At 36.1% G+C, this 27830-nt stretch overlaps 1 long non-coding RNA gene across 2 annotated transcripts in view; it reads right to left on the bottom strand.

Moving 5' to 3' along the window:
- Positions 1–27830, bottom strand: part of LOC114017579 (uncharacterized) — a 631873-nt gene that overhangs the window by 558538 nt on the left and 45505 nt on the right. For both annotated transcript variants that reach the window (XR_008730719.1, XR_008730720.1), the window contains exon 2: positions 13026–13142. This is a non-coding gene — a long non-coding RNA (uncharacterized LOC114017579). The remainder of the gene's footprint in view (positions 1–13025; positions 13143–27830) is intronic.

Genomic DNA, 27830 nt, shown 5'->3' with positions numbered 1-27830 from the left:
GTCCAAAACAATGATGAAGATCCTAATTTTGAAATTAGAAATGTGTGGATTATTTGTAATGAAATGCCAGTACAGAAGACTGATTTTAATTACTCCCTCTTCCCACTAATGCTTGTTCTACCCTAACTTACATCACCACTGCAGTGATTAATATCCTAGAGCACGTATATTTTAATGCATGTCACTTGCAAAAATATGAAAATTCAAAATTTTCAATGTAGGTACTTGCCAGGGAAGCACTCGAAAAGGACAAACTCTTTGGTCTATACCAAACTGCCCCCCCCCCCCCCCCAGTTCTTTAGCTACTTCTAATTCTCTCCAAAAAGTAGACTGCATGGTTTAATCCTGACAGGTTAGAAAACACAACATATTGTACCCTACTGGGACATAAAGGTTAGCGTTACAGAAGGATAAAGAAAAAAATTTTATGAAATTGTCTTAATACTGCTAATTGATTCCTTTTGTGCCTCTCTCCCAAAGTATCTGAAATCTTAATTCTAGTCATAAAATATTTGGAAAACTTAAAGCAAGACATGTAGATCTTTTAAATTTAAACTCATCTTTCAAAGAACATTTAATTTGAGGAAGAAAATAGATAAATATTTGAAATGCTCAAAAATGAAAACAAACTTGAACTTTCAGCTCATGAAAAAGTAAAATGTATGTCTTGTCAATGCAATTTGATTTTATTCTTATGATCTGCATGTAAACAGAAAACAGTAGGTCAGCTACTACTATTACCATGCTCTATTTTTTGTATACTAAAATATCCTGTCTGGTGATTCATTTTTAAAGCCTTGATTCCACACATACTGTTGGGGTTTTTGATGGATCTGAGTCCTTATGATGTCATGAAAATATGACTGTATTATATGAGCACATTTTGGAACAGTTATATAATATATTTATGTATAAAATTTGTATAAATACATCAAGAAAGAATCACTATAAGTGGCTGATAACCAAATTTTGCAAGGGTTACAACCATGAAGAGTGGGTTTTAAGATTTGTTCTGCTACCATTGTGTACAGGCAGTTCTGAGTGTGGATGAGATTGTGTTTGACTTATTTTGACAAAATATTAGGAAGAAAAAAAAGTGTGAAATCTCTCAAATACATTAAAAAAGTAGAAATACATTATGTGTAACTTAATTATATACAGTCTTTCCAATCTCCTACTTTGACAAGTTGCATCTATAGGTCACCAGATTAATAATTAATGCTGACAATTTAATAGACAATAACACTTGTTATCATAAAAAACAAATCTTGAAGGGAAAGAAATGATTGAAAATTCCAAATTTCTGAGCAAGTGGTGTTTAATTACAAATAATAAGCCACCGAAGTAATGGCTGCCAGTACCATCTAACCACCTCCTTATTCCTTAGCATTCTAATGCTATTACCCTTCAGTTTACTGACAATTCCAAATCATTGATTTGGACAAAAACCCTTATCCTGTTCCCAAGAGGTCTAATAGGACCTAAAGCATGTGGTATTTTTGGTTTGACTAATATAATATAGATAATAATGTATACACTATAAAGTAAATGGCACTACAGCAGTATTTATTCTTTAATAAAATGCAAATGCTTTATCCATCTATATTAAATTCAACCATTTTTATAGTCAGTTTTAGATTTTGCAACTCAGTGGTACTTTCTGAATGGTTATATTCTTGCCTGAAAAGACCATGAAAATGAACCATAGAAAATGGGTCTGGAGGAAATCTTAGTAATTAATTTGGTCCATTATCCTGCCCAGACAATCATCAGGCAGAAGAGAAAGCTATGTAGTATATCCCAGTAGGCCAGCACTACCAGAAAAATTTTGCAGTGCCAATTATAGTGATTTTTTTTATATTCAAATAAATTTGATAACTGTCCACAGATTCTGCAGTCATTTGAAGTTTTCTGTTACAACTTGAAATATGTAACATTTACAGGCATTTTAATAACTTAATGCTTGAGAAATTTAAAAACTTCAAAACATCACAAATTTGAAGTGCAGGAGAAAGAGGAGAAAAGGAATTGTTTTGAAGAACTAAGAAACAACTGTCTATAAACAGTTAATTTTGACAAGGACTTCACCAAGACCAGTTTTTCAAGTGCAATGATCAAGGGAAAATAGTAAGAGTGCCTTAGGTCTGACTCTTAAAACACACAATTGTAAACTAACAGAATTTACAAAAACTGTATGGGTGCACTAAGCCAAGCGTAGTGAGAAGCTGTAGCAATATCTCTCATGATGAGCCAATGTGTGATACATGTTGTATAGCTCTGTTAATTGATTATTGTTCAAGATAACAGTGTCTTACTGAATTCTAAGAAACAGTATTATACATACTATGTTATGTAAACAGGTACATATGAATCAGTGTGATTTACACTTTCAAGTGAACAGGTCCCAATGAAATCAGAGTTAGATTTTAATTAGATGTGTTAAAAAATGCAGTAAAATACAAAAAAAACCCAAAATAAATACAAGAAAAAAATCTGATTCCACCACTTACGGCGTAATTAGCTGGAGATATAATGTTATTTTTTGTTCATGCCCTATTTACATTCTAAATGAAAAACAAATGAAACAGTACCTACATGTACACATGTGCATATACATACTGTCATGCCTCAATGTCGCTACACATATGTGTTCATCCTTACATCACCAAAAAGTAATATGAAAGTAATAATTATCCTTCTAGTGAAACATACAGGACTATGCAAGAGGAGAACCTACTTTGTTTATTAAATGGCTTAGCATTAACACAGGATGAGAGCTCCTATCTTGCTGCTAACAACTGGAAAAACTGCTCGAGAAGTGGTAGTGTCAGATGTCAAAGTAGTTTATACAAAACAGTTATAATACAAAGTGAAATCAGAAATATTGATAAGTTTCCATGTCCCTACAGGATTGTGGAACTTAAGCTAAGTCTTTCATTAAAATGATAGGCACATATGGAGAACAGAAAATCAAAACAAAAACCAACCAATTTTTTCTTTAATGTGAGTTTCTGAATAATGAACTTTCAAAAATTTTATTTTTATCTTCAAGATATCAAATCAATTATGGAAGCTTGTGGGGTTGAATTATTCCTGGTTTTGTCTGTTGCAGTAACAGTAATACAACTCACTACCTCAATATTTTCTTGCATGATTGTGTTATTTCCTACTCATAAAACAAATCTCACCACAGAGAAAGTGATTTTAAATCTATATGGACACACATACACGCATATATACAGTATGAAATTAATGTTTGTATTAGTGTTTAACCTATACCATGTTATAAAACACAGCGTTCTCAACTTTAACATCCACAAAATTCCATTGTCCTAACAGCTTTTGTATTTTTGTTTACTTTATAAACTTCAAATTATTCCTTATCATGATCTTACCTCTTATGTTTCCAACTCTGTTAAGAAATAAGTTTGCTCTTAAAATCATTTATGAATATGTTAGTCATATTAACTGCTTTTCCCTTTCTCTCTTGCAGATCTTTTATGGTGTAAAGTCTTTACTGAAACCCAAGTGATAGATATCATTAGAGCTGTCATACATTTTTATTATACTGACTTCTTCTTTAGAATCTTCATATAGCAGACTGTAGATAGTAGCAATTTCTGACAGATACCTTTACCAACCATTTAATCCAAGATTTTGTTGGCCGTAAGGCAGAAATCTCCATTTTCTACTAGCTTTCCTATAAGCAAATATATATTTAGAAGGAACAGAACGTTTAGGAAAGGAAGTTCCACGAATGAACTTGTGAAACTGAAATAGTAATAATGCTTATAACCTGTCTGTAAGGAAACAGGACAAGAGACTAAGGAACCTTTGCCACAACTAGAAATATTCAGCTCTGGTTTTTAGTCAGTAGGTCTGAGCAGCCTGTTCAAATATTTATATATTATCCGCTTAGCAATAAAAATGACACAATAGTGATCTGATAAAGATAGAGAAATGCAGTGACAGAGAGAAAATTTATCTAGGATTATTGTTATCCTTGGAAGACCATCACCACACTGTTAAATTATTTTTCAAGAACTTAAATGAATGAGGTGGAGATCAGGAAATTAGATTCTTTTGGTGTTTTTTTTTTTTTTTCTTTTTTTTTTGTAGTTACTTATGATGCTGATCGTGTTTTTCATTCTGTTTTGTATTGCTTTACACAGCAGAGGGAAAAAGAACCTATCAGTTCTTCTATCCTCAATAGGACACAATCCAGAAAGAGTCAGAAATTAACCTTTCATTTTAAACTAATGGCAATCCTAGGAAAGTTATTTCAGTTTTTTGTTCCCAAGCTTTTGTCTTCACTTTCAAAAATTGGTAGATACTAGCATTAGAGATATATATAACATATGGACACTAACTACTAGCAGCATTAATATTTAATTATTGATTATACTCCATTAAAAAATTAAGCTTTAACCATAGAGTAGCAAAATACAGGATTTAGGAAAAATTTTACTACCCTCTCCAGAAAAAAAGTGCAGCCACATGGTTACTCTAGAGGAAAATGAAGAATTAAATCCTCTCAAACACAAAACAGAAGTTTTCTTCAGCCAATTACTATAGAAATAAATCTACTACAATAAAAAATAGCTAGCAGGGAGTTTATGTAAACTACTCACTCCAGAATCTTGTGCATCTAAAACTACTTTTCTTAAAATAATTTGTGCAAACTCTTTAATGTTCCAATAAGTCGAAAGAGGCTAATTCTACTCCTCTTAAAAATAAAAAGGTTATATTTTTCATTTTAATTTAAGCTAATTTTTGTCTTTCTTGTCTACCTCTCAAATTATTTTCAAAACATCTAAAAGTCTGTATTTATTCAACCTAGCTTTGTCTGGGGCAGTAGATAAGAGGGAGGAAAAGTGAGGTATTTTAGGCTACTACAGGAACATGTGGCAAGGTGAAACAGAACAAGGTCTTAAAAAGATTGGTCAGGATGAGTTTGGGACAATGCTCTGGGCAATGCTCTGTATTGAGAAAGGAATGTACTCTGAATAATTAGGAAAGGTTCCACTGATGATGTTAAAGGTACATACTCTGAATGACAAGAATAGGTCTTTGAATAAGAAAAGGTTCCACTGATGATGTTAAAGGAATGTACCACTGACAATGTTAAAGGAAGGTGCTCTGCATAATTAGAAAAGATAAGGTGGGCACCTGAAGGAGACAAGGAGACCAAGAGTCAGGAAATCGTTGAACAAAGAAGGTTGAAAGGTTTACTCCACCTAGATCGCACCTATTGTGAACAGAATGATTAGGTGTCAAAATCAAATGAGTATGTACATAAAGATGTCATAACATCTCAGGAAATCTGTGTAAATTACCTAACTTTTCACTGAAAACTTTGGAGCTAGTTTGTCTGATGCGAACCAGCTAGCTCCCCAACGTTGCACGAAATAAATACCTTTGATGCTTAAAGACAAAATTCGTTTCTGAGCACTTACTCTGTGCCGTTTTGGCATCAAAGGGGACTATGACAGGTTTATCACTCAGATATAATGATAAAATGCAATTGTGAAGAGAAAAAACTTTGTTAAAGTTTTGGATTTTTTTTCCCCAGAGAAAGATGAATGAGGGTAATGAAACTCTGTTACTAATGTGTACACACCAATCTATAAAAATGGATGTATAGACAGGTAAATATAGAAGGACATAAAATAGATACATCTATATCATTAATTATATTTGAAGATATTTTTAGAAAAATAGTATTTATGTCAGTTTTGCTACTGTTGCTACCAAATTATGTATCTCATTTGGATTCACTTAAATATATACTCTCTAGTACAGTATTCTTATGCCAGTTTTTTCACCTTTTCATTTTCTAATTTCCATCCCTTTCAGGTGAAAATCATTTCAGTAAAACAGATAATTGCTTCTGCTTTGCAATGTCAAACAGTTTGCCTTAGGTTATGGCAGCCTCTAAAATTAAGATGGAAAAAATAAGTTCTCTCTCATTATCTTTCTCCCTTTCAAGCATCCTTTCATCTCATCCTCTTCAATGGTGTCCAAAGTCATACTTTCTCCACTGTTTATTCTTTTCTACTGTTTTCTTGCATTTCCTTATAATTGTAGTTCTTGCCTTCCCCACAGTCCTTCACCTTCAGCCTCAGTTTTGAATGTCAAAATTTTTACAATGGCTAAAGAGGAAACTAGAATATGTTGCAATCCAATTGCTCAGCCCACAGCATCTTCAGTAACAGTCATAAATCTTTTTGTCTTTCTATTTTCTCTCCACAAAAAGCCACTATGGCAAAAATTCTTCTACATATCAAAATGGAAAAACAAAAGACTGTTTTGGGACTACTAAAGATACATTGTACTCTTGAAATCTCCAAAAGCCTTAAGATAAAACTAACACTCATTTCCATATCCTTATTTTCCATAGTCTTCTCCTAACTTTCATCTATCGCAATGAAGTTCTAAAAGTGTGTCCCACATTAAAAAGACAAAGCACAGACTGACAAATGGGAGAGAATGGCAATTTACAGTGACTCCTGCTGCTGGGGTATCAAATCTTGAAATCATCAGTGAACAAACCAATCCCTATGAGTCTCCTTTCATTTTTACCCTAAAATTAAGCTTGTACGTTGGGACAACCAAAGAACAGTTTTCAGCTTTCTGTCCAAGGAGAACTCTCGTCTAGATTGATGTGTAGGCCCCCTGCAGCCGGACAGCACTGCATGACTGGGATCTATTGCTGAATATGTATGATTTTCTTTTCAGTTTGATCTCAAAACTAAAAATTAAAACCCAAACACAGACACTATGTATGAGCAGATCCATACATAGGTCTGTATTTGTGGATTGTAATGATATGTAATAGAACCAATTAAATAAAGAAAATGTATCCAATACAACTGTTTAACAGGTTGCCTGAAGACAGGTTTCCCCTTCCCTCACCCTTTTTCCCATTTGAGCACTGTTATTCTTTATTTTGACACCACTTGTGAAGATTGAGGTTTCAGTTCAAACAGAATGCCCTTATCCAAGCAAAATTCTACACGTTTTCTGTAAAACCTGAAGAGAGGCCAGGCCTTCTGGAATGGGCTCATGAAACCTCTTTGTTTTCATGTTTGACAAATCCACAATCCCTTTGTTTGTAGCAGTTCTGTTAACCCCAAGTATTATTGTGTAAAAATATTGCCACTAGCAAAAATTACAGATTACAAAAAATAGTTTAACTATTTGATTACTTGAAGTAGGCATTAATGAAACATTATTGTATCATGGGTTTATATTTTAATTTTGTACTCTTCTGGCACATTTACACAGCAGAACTCAGCTCGTACAGCTATCATTCAATATCATTTAAATTTATTATCCAGCTCAAACAAAAAATAGCTGAATAGTTGGATGAGCATCGTAGCACTTCCTTATTACATTCTGCAAAGGGATTTCTTTAAGCAAGGGAAACAATACCCAAGAGATTTTCATTTTTTTGCAATTAATGAAGTCATACATTCAGATAAATATAACTGACAAAGACATTAGATTTGAAATTATAATTCTAACTATTTGTAGATTACCAGTCTGATTTAACCAATATAAAAAGAAATAATGCTGATGAGATCTAATGTTAAGCTTAGTTAATAATTACTCAAGTAGTCTAGTTTAACTGAGAAGTAAATCAATTTTAAAATGCAATGGCAGTGCAGTAAGTCTTAATCTAACATATACATGTATTTTCATTTTAATTTTCTTTATTATGGTTTTTCCTTGGTGATTTGACTTACATTTGAAAAAAAAAATATGCATCATTCTTCAGCAGTTTACATAAATGTCATTGTATTATATTTATTATTTACACTAAGCAAAGGTAATGAGGTAATGAAACATTTATGTTTCAGTATGCTTTCTGATTAGCCAAAGAAGTTCAATGAATAATTTCAAAGTAATTTTGTCAAAGTACTACAAGCAGTTACATTATACTGTAAATTAACCTTTAGTTATTTTCCTAAAAATCAAAATATAATAAATATTTCTGCAGTCTATATTTATAGGTATGTATATACTGTGTATACCTACATATATTTAGACACTATGCATAGTCTATACAGTCTATAAGTAATACATTTTATACCAAAATATAGTTAACAGATTAATAACTTTTAAGCATTGACTCATCAAATAAATGTTGTCACCAGAAATGCCAGTAAAAGAATAATTTCTCACAATGTATACTGTGTCATATAGGAACGTACAGGATCATATAGTACCAATCTCAGAGGGACAGACAGAATTTAATTTCAGATGCAGTGATCTCTGAACCCAGTTGCTGTGTTTGGCATCATGAAAGCTCTAAATTGTTGAAAGAAAAAGGCCGTTTTCGTTCTTCTGTTTTGGGTTATAAGAATATTCAAACTATTATTAACGTTTATAGTTTTTGCTATTATTATTCTTTAAATTATAGACAATTTGTATTTTATGTATTTATATTACATAAATATACACTATTTTAAATTATTAAATTACAAATATTTAAAAATATACTATTACTAAAAATAATTTTAGGAAGTTTCTATAGAACACTTGTTGCTGATTTATGGGTTTTTTTAAGGTACAGCACATGGACCAATTCTGTTGATTTGTCATGTAAAGATAGATGTTAGATGTTTTCACTTTCTTCAACATATTTCAGAGGTCTGCTCAACCAGATAGGCAAAACAGTTTTTAAAAAATTTGTGGTATCTCACATAAGAGAGATTATAGGGCAGCTGAGAACAGAAGAGGAATAGAAGGAAACTGAGTAAATGTTGAGCCAGTAGATGCACAGGAAGCTCTTCTATCTAAATGTGACTAAGTACCTCCCATTTATAACTCTTGTGTTGCAAAGAGGAGATAAAATTCACCAATAGTTTTAAGCCCTGTGATCATTTAAAGAGGCTAGGTTAATAGGATCAAAATACATTTCCTGGACTTATGAACTTCTCTTTACTTCCAAAAAAAGTCCTTCTACGTGTGAAATATGTTACAATCACAGATTATGGCTTATATCATCTCATAAAATCTGTCTTTACTCTCCCCATTGAGATGACACTCACATTCTACATTATTGAACCTCAGCTGTTCTACATGAACATAGATCAAGAGCTACATGAGGAAAATCACCTGGATTTGAATTGCAACAGTGAGAACTAATAGCAAAAAATACATAGGAATGAACTTTAGCTATTCTTTTTAAGAATTCACAGGACAGAGGGTGAGTATTCCCTAACTCAAGGCAAAGCAATAAAGAAACAAATTAGCAAGCACAGTAGCCAGGGGAACAATAAACATGTCCAGTAAGTCAGACACAATGCATATGTGACTGATAATTTAACACCATGAAAGGGGATTACAAATCTGCAGTGGTGCAATGAAACACCAAGTTCCCAAGAGATTTAGTGCAAGCAACACAAGGTAGCTTTAACAGTTGACAAGAGATAACAAAGAAAAAGCACAAATAGTGTCACAGATTTCATCATACTAGAAGACATAAGGCCATATGAAATCTAAACATGTAGATACTGCATCACTCAGCATTGGTGCGATCTCTACCTTTCAAGCAGTAGTTTGGCTGGCAGATTGAAAATAAAATATTAAGGATAGGCTATCTCAAAAAAAGAAAAAGCTTTAAAGTAAGCTTTGACAATTTGAAAAATCAATCCATGTGTCTAGATTCATACTTTAAAGAAATATAAATCCCTAACCTAATCTATTACAAAGTAGGATAAGAAATAAATCAAGTGGGTTTTTTTTATAGTCTTCTAAACTACTTTAATGCTGATCTCAGTTGAAGAGTTGGATTATTACCAATTGTGAATTTCACATATTTTATACTTCTAGGAGTAGCATCTCAGGCTAGGACTGTGACAAACGGCCTAGAAATAAAACCATAAGATATCCTAAAAAGTATTTGCTATTGTTAACCTTGTTTCATTAATTACTTCTGCCCTTTATCCATTAAAGTTACAAATCTGAGAGACAAACAGTTTTCCATTCTGTCATGGGAAAAGGGGGGGGGGGGGGGGGGGAAGGAAACAGTTAAAAGTAATTTAGTAAATCGAGTAATGGCAGCACACACACAGTACTGACATTTATCACAGATAATAATGATTTGATAAATATTTACCAAATAACTTTTCATTAAAAAGTTTGGTGATGAAAGGGCACATACATATATTTTCCATCAAGAGTTCCCATAATATTGAGTTAATTTTCTTAAATGTTTCAAATTACAAATTTCTAAATTCCAAAATGTTCTCTTACCTAATCTCAGTCAATGAAAAACAAACAACAAAACCGACCTCCCAGATTTTAATGCATTGGCAATAAAGCTTTGTAAGAACAAAGTTATTTAAATGGCATTATCTGCTATTTGTCTTATTCTATATTGCCATTTTTTCCCCACTGAGTGCTAATAAGTGCTTGCTGTTGAAGAGGTTTACATTCAACATCTGTCACTTGTATCCAGAAGTAGCACCTACAGGGAACTGTCAAATAGATTGTTATTCTCCTCTGTAGCACCAGCAAATCTGTCTCACATCATTTACATACAGATAGTTATAGGCATTCATCATTTCATTATGCTGACTGCTTCACTATTCTAATGTATAATGTCTCTTTAATGAGCCTCAAAAAATACAATATTCCTTGATTTATGACTGCTTAACTGAAAAATTATACAGATTGACAAAAACTCATCGTAAAGCATTTTTGTGTTCCCACTACCTTGCACTTTAAATTTAACAACTTCTGAGTTAATCTCATGATTTGATTCTTTGACAAAAGAAATTATCAAATTTTAACACACCAGACTTCACAGTCACTGCTGTTTTAATAAATATACTTTCACTTCAATGAGAGCGCAGTACAGAATTTGACAAATTAAAATCGATCCAGTTTTGTCCAAGAAATTAATGTATTAGACAATTTGTTTCAATATTATTATGTGTCAATTACTGTACACTTCCTAACTTATCATGTTGAATACTGCTGTACCAGTCACACACAAGCAACTAATACGAGCCAATTTACATGTTCAGGTAAATTGAACTATGCTTTTTTGTATGAACTTCAATTATTGCATACATAAATGGTTACCACCGGAAAACAGCTCTGCCATTAAAAGCATGCTGAAGTATTACAAACATACCTAAAACACCAAACAGAAAGCTGAGAACAAGAGGTAACCATTTAATTCACTTGACTGTACTCTGGCATTATATGGAGCTCAGTTCCTTCAGCTACATCTCCATGTGTTTATAAATAACGTCAGCCTTCTGCAGGGGGCATCAGGTTTTGAGTATCCAAGCTGAAAGTTCTGTAAACACTGCTTATCATAGCTGTTGGAAGCAAGGAATTTCACTAAGAAAACATGCGATACTTTGTTTCTGACAAATTTTCAACCTGTATTTGAATGCTTTTAGTCTGTAAGCGTTAAGCTCTGTCTGAAGTTTCACCCACAACAAAGGTAATGTTTGAACTCACAGTATAGACAGTCAGGACATGACTCCCTCTCCTCTGCTCAGCCATGCATTTCCATGTAAGTTTTAGAAAACATAGTATCGAGACCTTTCCATCTTTTAAAATGCCACACACAGAAGGTTCAAACGTAATGAGTGCAGTTACAAACAAATGAGCGCTAATATAACCTTACACTGCCTGATATCATAAGCATCACTTCCTATCGCTAAATCATGAAGCCAGGCTAAAAAGACTATCCATTCAGTGCAATGGAAATGTAGAGATTTAAGCAACAGATGGCAAGCTACAATCCCTAGATCCCTGCAAAAAGTCAACTTCAAGCAAAAAAATCATACAAAACAACTTACAGTACTACTGCATATTTAATAGCCTTTCAGTAGATGCAGATATCATTATACGACAGAAAATAAACTGCAGGAATTATGCTGTTTGATCCTGACAGTGTTACATGCTCAATACAATAAAAATTCTCGTTTCATAACTTTGGACCCATATTTTAGTTCCTTTGCACTGAATATTCCAGTTAGCATCAATATCTGCATTGCAATTATTTCAAGGAGTCAAATTTACAAAGATTATATGTATATTATCCTCTAATCAATACAGTATGTTTTTGTCATCTAGAAGAATTTGCAAGTCTATGCATCTCAGCCATAGAAAATGACAACCTATCAAATAAGCCATTACAACAGTCTCTCTCTTCCCCCACCCCCCAGTTAATCACAAAACCTTCATGGTGTTATTTTGTATGTAAAATCTAATAACTCTGAATCCAGAAAACTAGTATGCCGACTCAAATACTTGCTACAAATAACTGAAGACCTAAATTTATACACCTGGATGCTTTGTGAATTCAAAATAGCCATTAACTCCCATAACAATAAGGAGGTTTATATCTCAGGTTGTAGCAGTGTGATAAAATGCAATTGAACAAATATGCAATATGTACTAATCATAACAAACTCATTGACTGTCATTCTGACTATCTCAGAATTATCTTTCTGTGTCCCTCAATATTAACTGTGAGGCACATAACCAGGAGTAACCATGGGCAATAAGTGTATGCTATGTCTGTTAGTGCTGAGGTTGTAAAGCTGTGCTACCAAATAATACTAATCTAAAAGCTTGAAGATATTATGATTGGTTGTTAGTAACATAGAGAGGTGGTGATAAGAACAAAGCAAATACAGCTACACTTATAGCCCCTTCATATTGCAACTCTATTTCTTGCATTTCCTGCCTTATAAATTCATTGCTACATTTCCCATAGGGTACAGAGTTATCATCTCTGAAAACTGGATAATAGTGTCTGTGACTCTTGACTTTCCTTTTTCAACCTGAATTTCAGAAAAGACAATGTGATGGCTTTAAGCATCCTCTGACAGATATGCCTCCACTGTTCTTTCTTATGTGTGGACATAAATATATGGCAGTGATTCTCTGACAGAATACTAAATTAGCAAATTTCCTTGTAGAGTACTGAATCACCCTGGAACCCAACAAAATTTTATACCATGTGTTTCACACTGATTGAGCCTACTTACAGGAAGGCGGTGCTGGAAATGGATTCAATACTTCAATCAGTGTAGTCTGCACATCGGAAGAAAATCCAGAGAGTGTTCTGTTCCTCTGATTAATTTTCTGTCTTTCTGTAGATACACCTAGGAAATGACCAGTACAGAGTAAGTACAAATACCTATAGAAAATAAACCAAATTATTAGAAATAAGTAGTAAGAATATGTTGAGAGATAATTTACTGCAAAATCTGTACCATTAGTCATCATCATGCAATTACCACATTATAGAAGACAAACACTTAAATTTTGTCTTTGTTTAATCCTGTAGTACCCAAGTGATTCCAGAGTTCTTCAGTTTCAAGGCTGGCAAGTAGAATCAAACAGCTGTTACCATTACACCTAAACAGCCATCTGGTGGCCTGAGAGAAGAAACATAACAACCACTGAGGGAACCAGTCCAGCCTTCCAAAACAGCACAACCAGGTTTCCATTCAGCATGCAGAACAACTGTACCATACAGAATACATGAAATAAAGAGATATGTTTACTTTAACAGTATAATTAATTAATAATCTTTATTTGTTCTTTCAGTAGAAATAGAAGCTGCCACTTCTATTTCTTCTCCTGGTTCCTATTTTGCATACTCTGCAGAAAGTGACTTTTGAAGTGATAGGAATAAGGCATAAAGAGGATCTTTATAAGGTTACTTATAGGAAGAAGGGTTCAACTGTATCTTGCTTCACAGTTAAAACAGTACTGACAAGTGCCAGTTTAATTTCTCTTAAGTCAAAGCTGGACTATTCTCCAGATAAAAAAAATCTACCCCAGGAGTTAACCATTTTCACTTTTCTAATACCTTTTTTTCTTAACTTTTGCATCTAGGCTTTGCTGCAAATTAAACCCTGCTACTTCTTGTCATATCTAAACCAGAGACAGCAGTTTATGCTGATGTCCTTTTTCAGTTTTATATATACATATCTGTCACAGCACTCTCCAAACTATCAAGCTGCAACAAGGTCTTTTACCATCACATACCAGCATACCCTTCATGCCAGTCCCTCTGCTGCCTTCTCCTAGTCTCTCCTCATCCAGGGTTCACTCTTTCTCTTCTCTCTGCTTCTTCCTCCCCTCTCTTCCTCAGCTGCTGTCTTTTCATTGGCTGCCCAACCGCTTAACAGAACCAGCCACACCTGCACCTTATCTATATCGGCCAACCCGCTGCCTCTGAAGCCAGCCCACAGTTGTATATTATCAATGGTAATTCACCCAGCTTCATTCCACTACACCTATCCTCATTCTTCTCATTTCCTAGGTTAATTAAACCCAATTCTAAGTCTTCTTTAATCATTTCATGAACTATCAATAATTAGATACATTGTATTGTTTGTCCTTTTTGAAAATTTAAGATAACTTGATCCTACAAGTTTGGGGTTTTTTACTGGATGCTTACACATTACACTCCGAAAGATCTGTGGAGAAAGAGCTCTACTTGATCGTGGTTTAGAAGTTTCAGATATTCTACCCTTTGTTACTTTGCCACGGACTATCAACCCTGTAAACGGGTAGGTAGAAAGTAGTATGCCATGCCTCAAATTCATAAAGGGTGATAGAGGCATTACATGTTTTCAGATCTGCCAAAGGACACCTACCAGGCATTTCAACATTCCTTGAGCTCTGCTATCACCAATACGAAGAGAGGGCAAACACTTCAGTAAGAAAGCAAAAAATCCGGAACCAACTACACATATAACAGTATGGCACGGTGAATATACTGTCCCTATATTATTTCCTGAAGCATTAGAGGGGATTCCTCATCTTGTATTTGTACAGTTAATTACTCCTGCTTAGTGTCTGTACTTGTTCTTACCAAACTGTATGTCTATTATTTTCTATTGTTTCTGGAATTTATTGTGATTATTTTGAACTTGAGTTCTGCCTTCTAATATGACTGCAGCAAGAGTGCCATCTAACCTAAGACTGAAACTACCAACAAAGTTATGGAATAACCTTAGACCCAGTACAGACTCTTATGGTATTACAGTCCTCCTGCACCCCTAGTTACTAAGGAAAAGAAGGACTGTGAATAAATAAAAAACTTTTTTTCTTCCCCAAAAATGTTGTATGCTAACTTTAGACCAGTCTTATCTACACCACAGTTCCCTAGCTTGCTTAAGAGAATGCTATGTGAGATACCAAAACTGCAGTTTAGTAAATTCAAGTTATATTGTAACTCTTCTTCCCCTTAAGGCCTGCTGCAGTATTTTTTCAAGAGATAGGGTAGGTCTGAATTGTTCTTTATGAATCTATGCTAGCTGTTCATTCTAACCATCTCTTACAGATGCTTAGAAAGGACTGTTTGATAATTTAAGACCCCTCACGGAAATTCAGTCAGGAGAACTATCTACAATTCTTTGGATCTTTCTTCAGGTCTTACTGTCAGTCACTTTCTAAGCTTTTGAAATTTCATCGTTCCTAAGTTCTGAAATATATTGCTACTATGCATCACATAAATATTTGGGTTTATCTATGCATGCATATCTTCCAGTTTTACAAATCACACTGTAGTGGGTTTCCATATGGTTTTGTAGTGGGTTTCGGTAGCCGGGGGGGACTCTGCAGACACCAACGTCAGTGAAGAAGGAGGGAGAGGAGGTTTCCCTGCAGATTCCCCTGCAGCCTGTGAAGACCTTTGTAAGGCAGGCTGTGCCCCTGCAGCCCAGGGAGATGTAACACTGGAGCAGATATCCACCTGCAGCCTGGAGAGGACCCCATGCCAGAGCACGTGGATGCACCTGAAGGAGGCTGTGACCCTGTGGGAAGCCTGTGCTGGAGCAGGTTTGCTGGCAGGGCTTGTGACCCCGTGGGGGACCCAGGCTGGAGCAGCCTGTGCCTGAAGGATTGCACCCTGTGGAAGGGACACAAGCTGGAGCAGTTTGTGAGGAACTGCAGCCCATGGGAGGGACTCACATTTGAGAAGTTCACAGAGAACTGTTTCCCGTGGGAGGGACCCCACGCTGGAGCAGGGTAAGAGGGGGAGGAGGAAGGAGCACCAGAAATTACATGTGGTCAACTGAGCATAATGCTCATTTCCCATTTCCCCTGGGCTGCTCAGGGGGAGGACATAGAGAAAGCAGGAATTAAGCTAAACCCAGTAATAAGACAGGGGAGAGGAGGGGGAAAGTTGTTTTTCTGATTTGAATACTAATAAATTAAACTAATTTTTCCAAAGTCAAGTCTGTTTTGCCCATGACAGTAATTGCTGAGTGATCTCCCTGTCCTTATCTTGAACCATGAGCCTTTTGTTATATTTTCTCTCCCCTGTTCAGTTGAGGATGGGGTGATAGAGCGGTTTTGGTGGGCACCTGGCATTCAGCCAGGGTCAAACCACCAGACATATAGGCAGTGGTCTCTGCACAAAATCAAGACCTCAGCGAAGACAGTTCTTTGCTTCTAGTTGAGATAGATAGCCTTGCAGTTAGATAATTTGTACTGATTTTTTTTTCTATGAGAAGGCATAACTTTCTGTGTAATTAATTTGTTTTTAGTAGCTAAATCATTGCATTCTAAGGTGTTGCTCGTCCTAGATTCCAATACTGCCCCCTGAATTTTTTACTGTTTCCTGTACACTACTTACCTCGCACAAAGACAAAACCAGATGAAACCAAGACCACTCACAGCAAGTGTCTCATTTCCCCAGGTTCACCTGTGCCAGCTCCCAGGGGAGCTAACAGAAGCAGGTCTCAGTTAACCACATTTGTACATGTGTGCACAAAAATCTCCCTGACAGCCTATCCCTCACTTGATCTTCTTAACAAATTGAGCTTAATAGTGAGTGTCACATTGTTTAGTGTTCCTTTATGCTGTCACAGAAACTGGTGAAGGATGTGGACATTGATCTGGCTACCTCTCAGTAAATTATTGAACTGCATGTTCATAGAAATGAATGATTTTATATGCCTTTCTCACCTGTATTTTTTCAGCTTCTCTGGTACTCTGGCTCAGTTTCACCCTTCTTTTTCCTTCTCAACACTTGGTCCTCTCTGGTCTATCAGCTTAATTTGCTTTCTTTAATATCAGGATGGAAATTAGGGACTACAACTTTCCACAAAGCTTAATATGTGCCATATAAACCTAGTGCAGGATTATGAGCAAAAGTGTAGCACGTTGCATAAGGCAAGTTTCACACAAGAAGGTAAGCCTAACACTAATGCACCGAAGTCCATCTCCCCAACCCACACACAGCACCCTGCTTAAACAAGGCTTTGGAATAGTCATCTCTTTGGCATATAAAAACAATGACAAATATCAGCTATCCCTGGCAAGAAGACTATGTTAACATCTGCACCTCATTTTAAGTACTAGATTAAATTTTTTCATAAGATTTTCTTTGGCCTATCCATTCTTCAATATCCCACCCTTAACATATAAAATGACTCAAAGAAAAAACATTCAGCCCCGTAATTCTACTGCTTCTGTAATAATAGCATCCCAGATGAGGAATACCAATCAAAACAGTGCCAGAAATTCATCTGTTCATTCTGGTCTCCTTTTTCACTTATTTTTCTTATCTTCAAGCAGCATGTGCCTGGGCTTCTACCCTACATTCTTCACAAAGATAATAGATAAATAAAATAAATAAATAAAATTATATATAAAAGAATCTTAACGCAAAAAACAACAAACAAACAAGCTGAAAACAAAATAAAGCCCCACCCTTTTCCCTTTCCAAAGCTGGGCTTTTTAAACTCTGTTATTTCTCTTCCCACGACAAAATGGTAACCTGCCTAGACACATTTCCTAAAACCCTTTCAGCGAGAAAGCTGAAGGCTCGCCTCTCACATCAGCTTAATCTTGCTCTGCAGCCTCCCTCGGCCTGGTTCCTCTTCCTCCCGACGGTGGCAGCTGCCTCCGCATGCGCCCTCATGAACTTCTCATTCCTTATGCACAATTTATGCCTAACCACCGGCTGCCTCTCTTACAACTATGCAGCTTAAGGCTGAAAAGAAAAAGCCTTTAAAGGGCAAAAAGAACAGCTCCAGGGCCTATAAAATGCTTCTGAAAACATCCCTACTTCTTCAGAGCACTCTACACCTCAGCAAGAAAATAAAATGAAGCGCACTAACAGCAGTCGATGCTCCGGGTCTCAGCGGCACCCAGTGTGCGACACCAACCTCTGCTTGGAGGGGAACCAGGGCAAGACTTTTCACAGGACTTATAGGGCCACTGCGTCCTCAGCGCTCTGCCAGCAGGCAGGCGCTGGGAGGCCGCGCTGCCCGCCTGCGGCTGCCCGCCACCCCCGCTGTTTTGGCGGGCCCCTGGCCCCACGAGAAGCGGCGGGGCTGCGGTCCTCGCTGGGGAGGCTACTGAGGGGAGGCTGCCAGTGCTGCTGCCAGACAAGGGAGGTGGCTCTGGGGAGGCTGTCACCGCTGCTCTGTGGGGCAGGCAGCCCAGCGACAAGCAACTGGCAAAAAGCTGAGGTACTCCATGCATTTCTTCCCTTTGGTTTTCACTGTAAAGGCTTCTCCTCAAGCCTCCTAGGCCCCCGAGCCTCCTAAGAGAGTCTGCGGGCATGAAGGAGAGGAAGGGGGAGTGGATCACTTAATCCACTTGCACATATCCAAGTCCATGGGCCCAGGTGGGAGACATCCCCAGAGGTGTTCATGAGGCGGGCAGAGGTACCTGAGAGGCTGCTGCCTGTCCTTTTTGAAACGTTTGTGATGACTTGGAAGGGTGTTGCTGTCACACTCCTCTTCGATACAAGCAAGAAGCAGGATCCAGGGAACTACAGGCTGGTCAGCTTTAACCCTGTCCCTGGAAAAGTTGTGGACCAGATCTTAGAAGTGGTTTCTTGCCTGAGCAGATCAAGCTTGACCAACCTCATCGCTCTCTGTGGTGAGGTGACTGGCCGCTGTGGACACGGGGAAGGCAGTGGATATTGTGCATCTTCCTTGTAGCAAGGCCTCTGGCACAGTCTCCTTACCATGAAACTGGTGAGAAACAGGCTGGACAAGTGGATCAAAAGGTGGATGGAAAATTGGCTGGACCACCAAGGCTTAGAGGGCTGTGATAAGTGCTGCAAAGTCCAGCTGGCAGCCAGTTGAGTTTAATGTCTTCATCAACAACCTGGATGACAGAGAGCGCTCTCAGCAAGCCTGCAGATGACATGAAATGAAGGAGGGAGTCAATATACTGGATGGCAGGGCTGCAGGTTAGAGGAACCTGAACAGGCCAGGTAAACGGGCTGACCAGAAGCAGCTCATGGAGTGCAACAAGAGCAAGAGCCAAGGCCTTGCATCTGGGATAGAAACACCCTATGCAGCAAGGGGCAGCAGGCTGGGGGCCACCTCTCTGGCAAGCAGCTCTGCAAAGAAGGCCCTAGGGGTGCTGGTGGACAAGTTTAACCTAAACCAGTGGTTGTGCCTGTGCAGTGCAGGCCAACTGCACCCTAGTACGTATGACAGAGTATAGGCAGCACGTCCAGAAAAGTGATCCTTCCCCTTTTATTGACACTTGTAACACCGCATCTGGAGTACTATGCCCAGGTTTGGGCTCCCAAGTACATGAAGGATATCAGCACACAGAGTGATTCCAGAAAAAGGCCAACAAGAAGATCAGAGTATTGGAAAGCATGGTACACAAGGAGATGCTGAGAGAACTGGGCTTGGGGAACAGAAAGCTAAGGGGAGACTCCATTGCTATGTACAGCTACTTCATCCGAAGAGACAGAGAAGATGATGCCAGACTCCCAGCAGCAGTGCACAGTGATAGGAAAAGAGGCAGCAGACGCAAATGGGAAGAGGAGAAATTTCAATTAGATACTCAGGGAGAAGGGGTGATAACCATGATGATTTTTAAATAAGTCAACAGGCTGTCAAGAGAGGTGGTGGAACCCATTAAGGGGATGTTCAAGACTTGACAACCATCCTGATGTCATTATACCTGTTTTGAGCAGGATGTTGGACTAGATGGCCTCCAGATGTCCTTCCTGACACAAAAAATAATTCTTTGATGAAACCTAAAATTGCAGTGTGTTTACTGAGTTAGTTTTTGAAAACCTGATTTTTTTAAATAAATAAATGATATAACATGATTATTTACCATGTATTTAAAATATATGGAAAGTTAAATTCCTTTTCAAAAATAGGTATTGCTATTTGAAACAGACACATAGAGGGTATAGATGAATGGTGCAAAGTATAAGAAAATGTGTCATTTAAAGTTCGAGAATGGTTGCTAAATATTGTCTAGCACAATGCTAAAAAAAAATTTGCCTAGATTTCTTAGAAATATCTGCTTTGATGGTTTCTCACATTTTTTTCAGTTATCTTCCACGCAGATAATTACAGCAACCTTCAATGCATTCCCTTCGGTTATGGATTTATTATTTACAGTGTAAGTAACACATTTTCAAAATTTTATATAAATGAGATTGTCATATTTATTGTTGGCATAATTTTTTGCCTTTTAAAGTATGGAAGATATGATTTCAATTCCTATAAGTATAATTACAGATCTCTTGTAAAGTGTATGTTACAGAAAACACAGAGTTTGTAGAAAAATTATGTCCAACTACTATCTTAAAAATATGAAGCTTATTTCCAATAAGATCTTTGAGAAAATGACAGTGAAGAAGCATCAAATTGAAAAAAATAGTCAGCTTGAGATGAAGAGTAGTGTGTAAGCTTATTGTTTGAAAATATCAAACCACTTTATTTATGAAGAATTTAATCATAAGTCTTCACTGCTGCATAATTAGATGTCACGCTTCCTGAAAATGTGGATTTGATAGCAAGAAGTTTTAAAAACTTGACTTTGAAATTGCCAAAAGGAAGAAAGAAATTTCACCAGGTTTTATATTTATGTTATTAATAAGTTACATGTAATCTGTGAAAGCCTACACACCTCACACTTGGATACTATGAAAGTATTATATAGATAATTCTTTAAACAATAATTACGTTGTAAGCTGTCATGAAGCCATGAAGAGTTCACAATGCAATTCATGCTGTCTAGGAAGGGAATGAGTTAAAGCAATAGCAATTTAATCAGTATCTTATTATAAGCATGGTATCAGAAAAGAATGTGCAAAAAAGGCTTGCTACCCAACACTCCAAGAAGTTTGAACAATACTTACTTGTAAACACTTAAAGCTTACTACAACTAAAAATGTTATTCTAAATTATTTCTTCTTTTATGAAAAAAAGCTGGAAGGTTTCTAGTTATTTCATGCCCTTGTAAACTGTAGGGTTTTTAATAAAATCCAGATATATCTGCATGAACTCAGAATAGTTTATCTACTGTGAACAACATATTTCAAGTACAGTGCTCTTGGCTGGCTTTTAGCTACTGAACGTATAAGGTGTATTAAAATGAAATTAAATTTTATTTTTTAGAAGTGAAGCTCTCGATTATTGGAAGTAGCAAAGAACACAGAAAGCAGCAACTTAAAATACACTTGAATCTAATAGCACTTCAAATTCTGAAATCAGACTTTGCTTTAATCTAACTTTAAAATTTGGTCCAATTGTACCATATGTAGTCTTTCATATTCAAGAAATTCTAAGGACCTCTGGCAGAGGGAAAAATATGCCTTAATATACAATAAAAAAGAATTACTGCAAATGTTCATACCAAAAGATTTGGTTTTTAGGTACAAATGTCTACATAAACTGGCTAAACATGTAGTTTTCACGTTTTAATGTTGATTATATTGTGTCAACTGAATGTTATTTACACTTTCAATATACTTATTATATCTGAACTGTGCAACAACTTTAATACAGTAATACTGTGTTTCATTAACTTTTTTTTTTTCCTCTAAAAATTTTTGGGTTAATAATTACAGCCAAGATACCAAACAGAAACATTTTGATCTCACTAGAGCTACAATTATTTTATCTTTATTACCCAAGTCCTTTACATACAAACAACAGCAATTGCGATTTAGTCCACGAAGTGACAGGCCACTATTTATAATTTGACAGGATGTCACTGTAGTAGATATGCTGACTATTTAATGTCTCTACAAGGTCTCTTATGGCCTTCACTAACTCATAAAATTAACTTTCATTGTCCTTTTGCATGAGTACTGATGACAAAATGTAATCCTATTACAAGAGAGAAAATGTCTAATGATAGTTTCTTTAGTAAAACATTTTTTCTTCAGTGATTTAATTTATAAAGTTTCATCTTGCATGAATTATATTCAGTGCTCCAAAGCACATAGTAACCTTTCAGTATTTCAATGGTCCTTTTTGGTGTACTGTACAAAGACTCAGAAGTGACACATCGTCAAACTGTCAAGAATCTACTCGATGCATGTCAAAGTCTTGCTATTCAGAACTAGTGAACCTAGACACCTGAGCAGTAAAAAAGCATAGTGATTTTTTTTTTTTTCTCTGTATCTTCACTATAACGTATCCATGTATGACTACCTCAGCAAAGTAGTAATAGCTCTTGGCAAACAGCATTCATCTGGGCTGAAAAGCTGTCAGCAGCAATATGGTAGATGTCAATTAGAATAAAGTATGAGATGCAAACACATTTGCCAATTACATGCATTAGACCTCATAATGACTGATGTCACAAATGTAGTTTGGTGATAAATTATCTTAAGGACAGTAATTATATTTTCCCATCAGTTGAATGTACCCATTTTGAAGTTACAAAACGAGATGCACAGAAAAATTCTCCCTTTAGACAACTGGAAAAACAGGGGGCGGGATTGTTTGCTGTTTGTTTTTTCCACATAGATCCAGCTTTGACTTCTAAGAAAAATAAATATTATTCAATTTATTTTTTTTATCATATACTATTTGCAAAGGGAAAAAAAATGTGTGTGTCATCTCCATAAAACAAGTACACCAACAATTTTAAAAGACTGTTTCCAAGTGTGTTGAAGAGATTATGGCAACTCAGACTGGACAATAAGTATTCTAGAATAGGGATTACCAAAAGAAGTACTTGGTTCCAAATAAGGAAAACAGGGACTGGACCGTTTAAGATGGGGAGGATGGCATCCAAGATAGTGTAAAAATAAATGAGAACAGTGATAGAGACAGTGACAGGTGCATACAAATCTACCTGGTAGCATATCCAGTATTGCCATTTTTTAGATCAAGATTTAGGTCAAGATGGGGAGTTGGACTCAATGATCCTTAGGGGTCCCTTCCAACTTGAGATACTCTGTGATTCTCTGATTTAAGATTTTCCCAAATGTTCATGTTCAAATGTTAATATCAAGAATTTAGTGCAAACAGAAAGATTCTATAGCTTGTGTTATCTAGATGATCAGAACTATAGTTTTTGGCCTACATGTGTATATATGTAAATTGAAAGTACCATGCAATTAAATTATAGAAGGCTGTGAAAGTCTTCTGTCATGAATATGGCATGAAGCGTGAAGTAAGGGCAAAACATATGATTCTTGCCCTTCAGACAACAGGACTGATATAGAGATATACTGGTCAAAGGGAAGCAAAACTGTAAGAGGTCAAAGGAACTAATTCCTCCCTTATCATACTTCTTATGAATAAACAGGGTAAGCAACCGATTTTCACACTTGGATCTTCTGCCCTTTCATTAATCTTAATACACCCCAAAATTTCAAAAATTACTGACTTCTATTGGCAGCAAAGGAAACTTGGAGGATGTGTGGAAACAGGCAGAGTAAAGCATAGAAAGCAAGTATGAAGGGTCATTTGGGTCACTGATCTTCACTGTTTTTTCTCCACAGATCCTTCACATTAATTTACTTTAGGGATGCCTGTGACAAGGCACTCCCTACTGTGCAGCTGCCACAAATTAGCCACATCCTCCTTGGACACACTTTTTGTATCTTGAAGATCTGCATTGCTAAGGCTGAATCAACAGTTGCTTTCCATAACCATCTTTCTTTCTCCCATGCACATATCCAGAAATGCATACACAGGATAGACAGGACAGCAGTGGAAATGTCTAGCAACCATACAAAGCAGCAGAGGCATCAAGTGGCAGCAGAGATTTCCACTGTTGGAAATACAGTGGGACAGTGCTTACAAAATTATAGGCACCATTGAGCGTAGAGATGGGTGTAAGGTGTAAGTGAATGGCAAGGTAGGAGCAGTTCACAGGTAGGCAAAGGTCATTTGAAGATATGGCAAGGATATTCTGTTAGAACATTGTTTAAAGAAGGCCTTTTCACTCCAGGCTAAACTGAGAATTAGTCAAGCAGTAAACTCACTGAGAGTATTCATCCTTCATGCTGTTCAGAAACAGGATCCCAGAACTGAGTGCAAACTGGGGGGCAGGTTCTTAGGTATCTAGATCAAGTGTTCTAAGACCACAGGAAGAAAGCAGAATTGTAATTTAAGTTCTACACCTGTTTGCTTTCAGTGGTCCATCAGGGAAGATATACAGCAGGATTTTCTCCTGGCCCTCTGAACTCACAGCTCAGCTATACTTCACAGACAGGTCATCCTGGTTGATTGCATATCCCCAGTTTATACATAATAATAAGATACAGACAGATGTTGGCTTTATAAAAGCACAACATAGATTTAATCATAATTGTTTATGAGAGGTCTGGTTAGCCACAATTCAAGCTATGTAAAAAAATACATTTTTTGTAAAAAGAGTTATTGTAGGCTATGCAAAGGTGCAGATATGTCACGCACATGCAGCTGGTAAATAGGGCTTTTTTAAGGATCATGTGCTAAGGTCATGTAGTTCTTTACGAACAATTTGTCAAATATGGCAGGAATGTGACCTTTGCAATGGGATACACACACACACACGTACATACGGCAAAAAATCCAAATGAAAGAGCAAAGATCACACAGCAGTTAGTGTACACACAGGAAAAAAGCCAATTTTGCAATACTGTAACGAAACAGTCTATCATAAATAACGTAAAGCTTCCACATAGTTTCTGTCCTTATTTATTCCCGTATTCTTAGATTATTTCACCAACACAAGAGTTGTCCACTTGCCTCCTCTATCCTTCAGCATCACCTTACTGATAGTTAATTTTTAGCTGATGTTCAAATATAAACCAAGCTTTTAGAAATGTAGAAAAGATATCCAGATAGTGCTGCATTTAGGTAAATAGAAATGTGTTATGTAGCTCTTTTGCTACTTCAGTCTTAATTAATTGAACAGTCTCTGCAGTTCCCTTCGTTCTTTTGTACTAAGGGAACTGCATTTTGTACATTGGGTGACCAGGAATGCACATGCTATTCCATACTTGGCATATGTAGTTGATGATATTTTTCCATTTTTCCATGAGTCAGAACTTTTTATCTGCCTGGCTACAACTACCTTAAACATTCAATTACTATTGTCAGAAATCTATTCACAAAGACTATAAGATACCTTCCTAACAGTCAATACCTTTAAAGCCTCTTACTATGCATTTGAAATTATAGTTTGTTTCTCCCCAGTTCAATTATTGTCCTATATTTTTTTTTTTTAATTTCAACTACCATTTTATCACACATTCACTTGGAATCACCTGATCCATTTTTCAGCTTTTCTATATTAACACAAGTTGATACCAAGTAAACAACCATTACTAAATTAATTTCTAATTCTAATAAATACAATGTGTAATAGAGGAATCATATGCTAATTCATAATATCAATATTTCCTAAATTTTCCTAAATGTTGATGTAATTTCATTTATACACTAATGTGAAAGTTGTGAATTAAGAAGAAAAATTGATTTCTATGAGGAAAGTAGTCTCACGAAGACTGGCAAAATGCCTGTTCTTAACCTCTTTTTGGCAGCAATGGTTAGTTTCTGAATCCAGCTCATGAAGACCACTCTAATCTTTTGAACAAGGAGAACAGTAGAAAAGAATAACCTCCTCATATTGTGAAAAGAATGTAGAACTCTTAAACTATCCCTGTGCCCATTATGGTGATCTCAGCCTGGGAAGAGAACAGGGATTTCCTGTTCAGTTTCCAGTTCCTACCAAGTTTATATTCATACATTTTTAAAAAGGGTAGGAGGATGTTTCTCTTCTCTCTTTTCCATCTTTGAGAGTAGCTGTAAGAAAGTGGATGGTGGCTATTCCCTTGATGGACAAAGAAGTCACACAACTAATGCAGATTTTCCTGAACATTGTTCAATTCAGAACATAATCAAGTCAAGCTTGCTCTCAATGCCAGCTGTTTCACAGAGCTTAATTCAAAAATGTGAGGTTTTATTGACCAGTACATTAAAACAGGGTAGAATGGTTCAATACTACTGCAGCTGTCCAAGAGCAACACCCAAGCTCATTTTCTTTTAGACTTAAAAGGTGTAGTAAGACTAGAGGGGAAGATAGGAAGTAATTTAGTTAGCAGCCTTGCACCATTTGAATAACATCAAAACAGGTGGATATAAAGCCACCTGAATATAAAATCCTTTGTCCCAACTCTATTTAAAATGCAAAATTGATTTATTCAATCACACTTTATCATTCACAACATGAACTTTCTGTGAATTGTTTCCCACTGATTTGTCTATTCTACTTCAAAGAATACATCAATAATAATATAACAGATTTTCTTCTAGTTATTATTATATTTCTCCATCAATATCACTTCTTTTAGTGGTGTATGAAAGAAAGGTTGTTTTCTTTTTTTATTAAAACATAACAGACAGTTTTGGCCAAGTACCAATAGAGATACACTGCTGTGTTTGTGTTGACATAAACTCTTTGAGCTCCCTTGCATAAACTGAATCTAGAAATTGAATCAGAGGCAGAATACAGATGTTATTCCCGAGTGATAAATAACATTACTTCAAATGCCCATACTACCAAGTTTTATCTATTTTAAAAATTACCAACACAGTTAATTTGGGGGAACCAGACCAGTGTTTTGGTAGTTTTTAGATGAGTGTTCATTCTAAATAGTTATCTTAATTTTAATAGCTCAGCATACACATATAAGGCTTTTTAAAACATGATTGAAATGCACCAAATTAAATTTTTTCATTGTGACAAATTAACACGTTAATACTCTATTATGAGAATGGGAAGGACAGCTTATTATCTCTACCAAAATCTAAAATTCAATTGCTGTGGGGAAAAAACCAAGAAACAAACAAAAACCCCGAACAAGCAAACAAAAAAACCAACCCACAGACTCATTGTGCTCAGAGTTGAAACTGTGATGTGGTAAGAGGTAAAGATCAGATGATGAAAGTCTACAAGATTCTGATGAGGAGATATTACAGTGAGAAGAAGAAAGAAAGGCTAAAGGCTGGTCAATGGAACGTGGGTGTCACCTGCACATGCTTTGAACACCCATGCTAGTTCCACAACTGGAAGAAAAATACTCATGTTTATTCATATTTTACTAATCAAAATAATCTGTTACAGTTAATAAAACCTGTTGAGGCTAAATGGCATTATATAGCCAAACTCATGTATCTGTACAATTCCATCTTATTATGTGAGTTCTTGTATCACATAGGGCATTACTAACTCATGGATGTTTGACTTACCCTGGTTTGTGCTTTATACGTTCTTTAGATTTCCCAGTCACATATACCACAGTATGTGGATGAGGAAATCCATTTTAGCCACTCTTATAACTCCTTTATCATTCTTTTTCAAAATGCCATTAAGATATAGTCTGCTGATGGCTATAAAAATGAGAAATCTGAAAATGACTGTATGTGTTATGTCTTGAAGCTATACTAAAATTCATTAAAATTATCCAATAAAGTATGGAGTTAATCATTAGTTTCAAGTGTGATATATTAGTGCAAGAATTTTTGTTCTTTTTATAATCTATCCCTATGAAGTTTTTACATTAGCTGCAAAATTGGTTGTCTCAATGGTAGAGTCTTCTTTAAGGA

This window comes from Falco cherrug, chromosome 1 (assembly GCF_023634085.1).
Source record: "Falco cherrug isolate bFalChe1 chromosome 1, bFalChe1.pri, whole genome shotgun sequence".
Taxonomy (NCBI): Eukaryota; Metazoa; Chordata; class Aves; order Falconiformes; family Falconidae; genus Falco; species Falco cherrug.
Note: the sequence above shows the minus strand (reverse complement) of the source record. Positions and strands in the feature narration are given on the sequence as shown.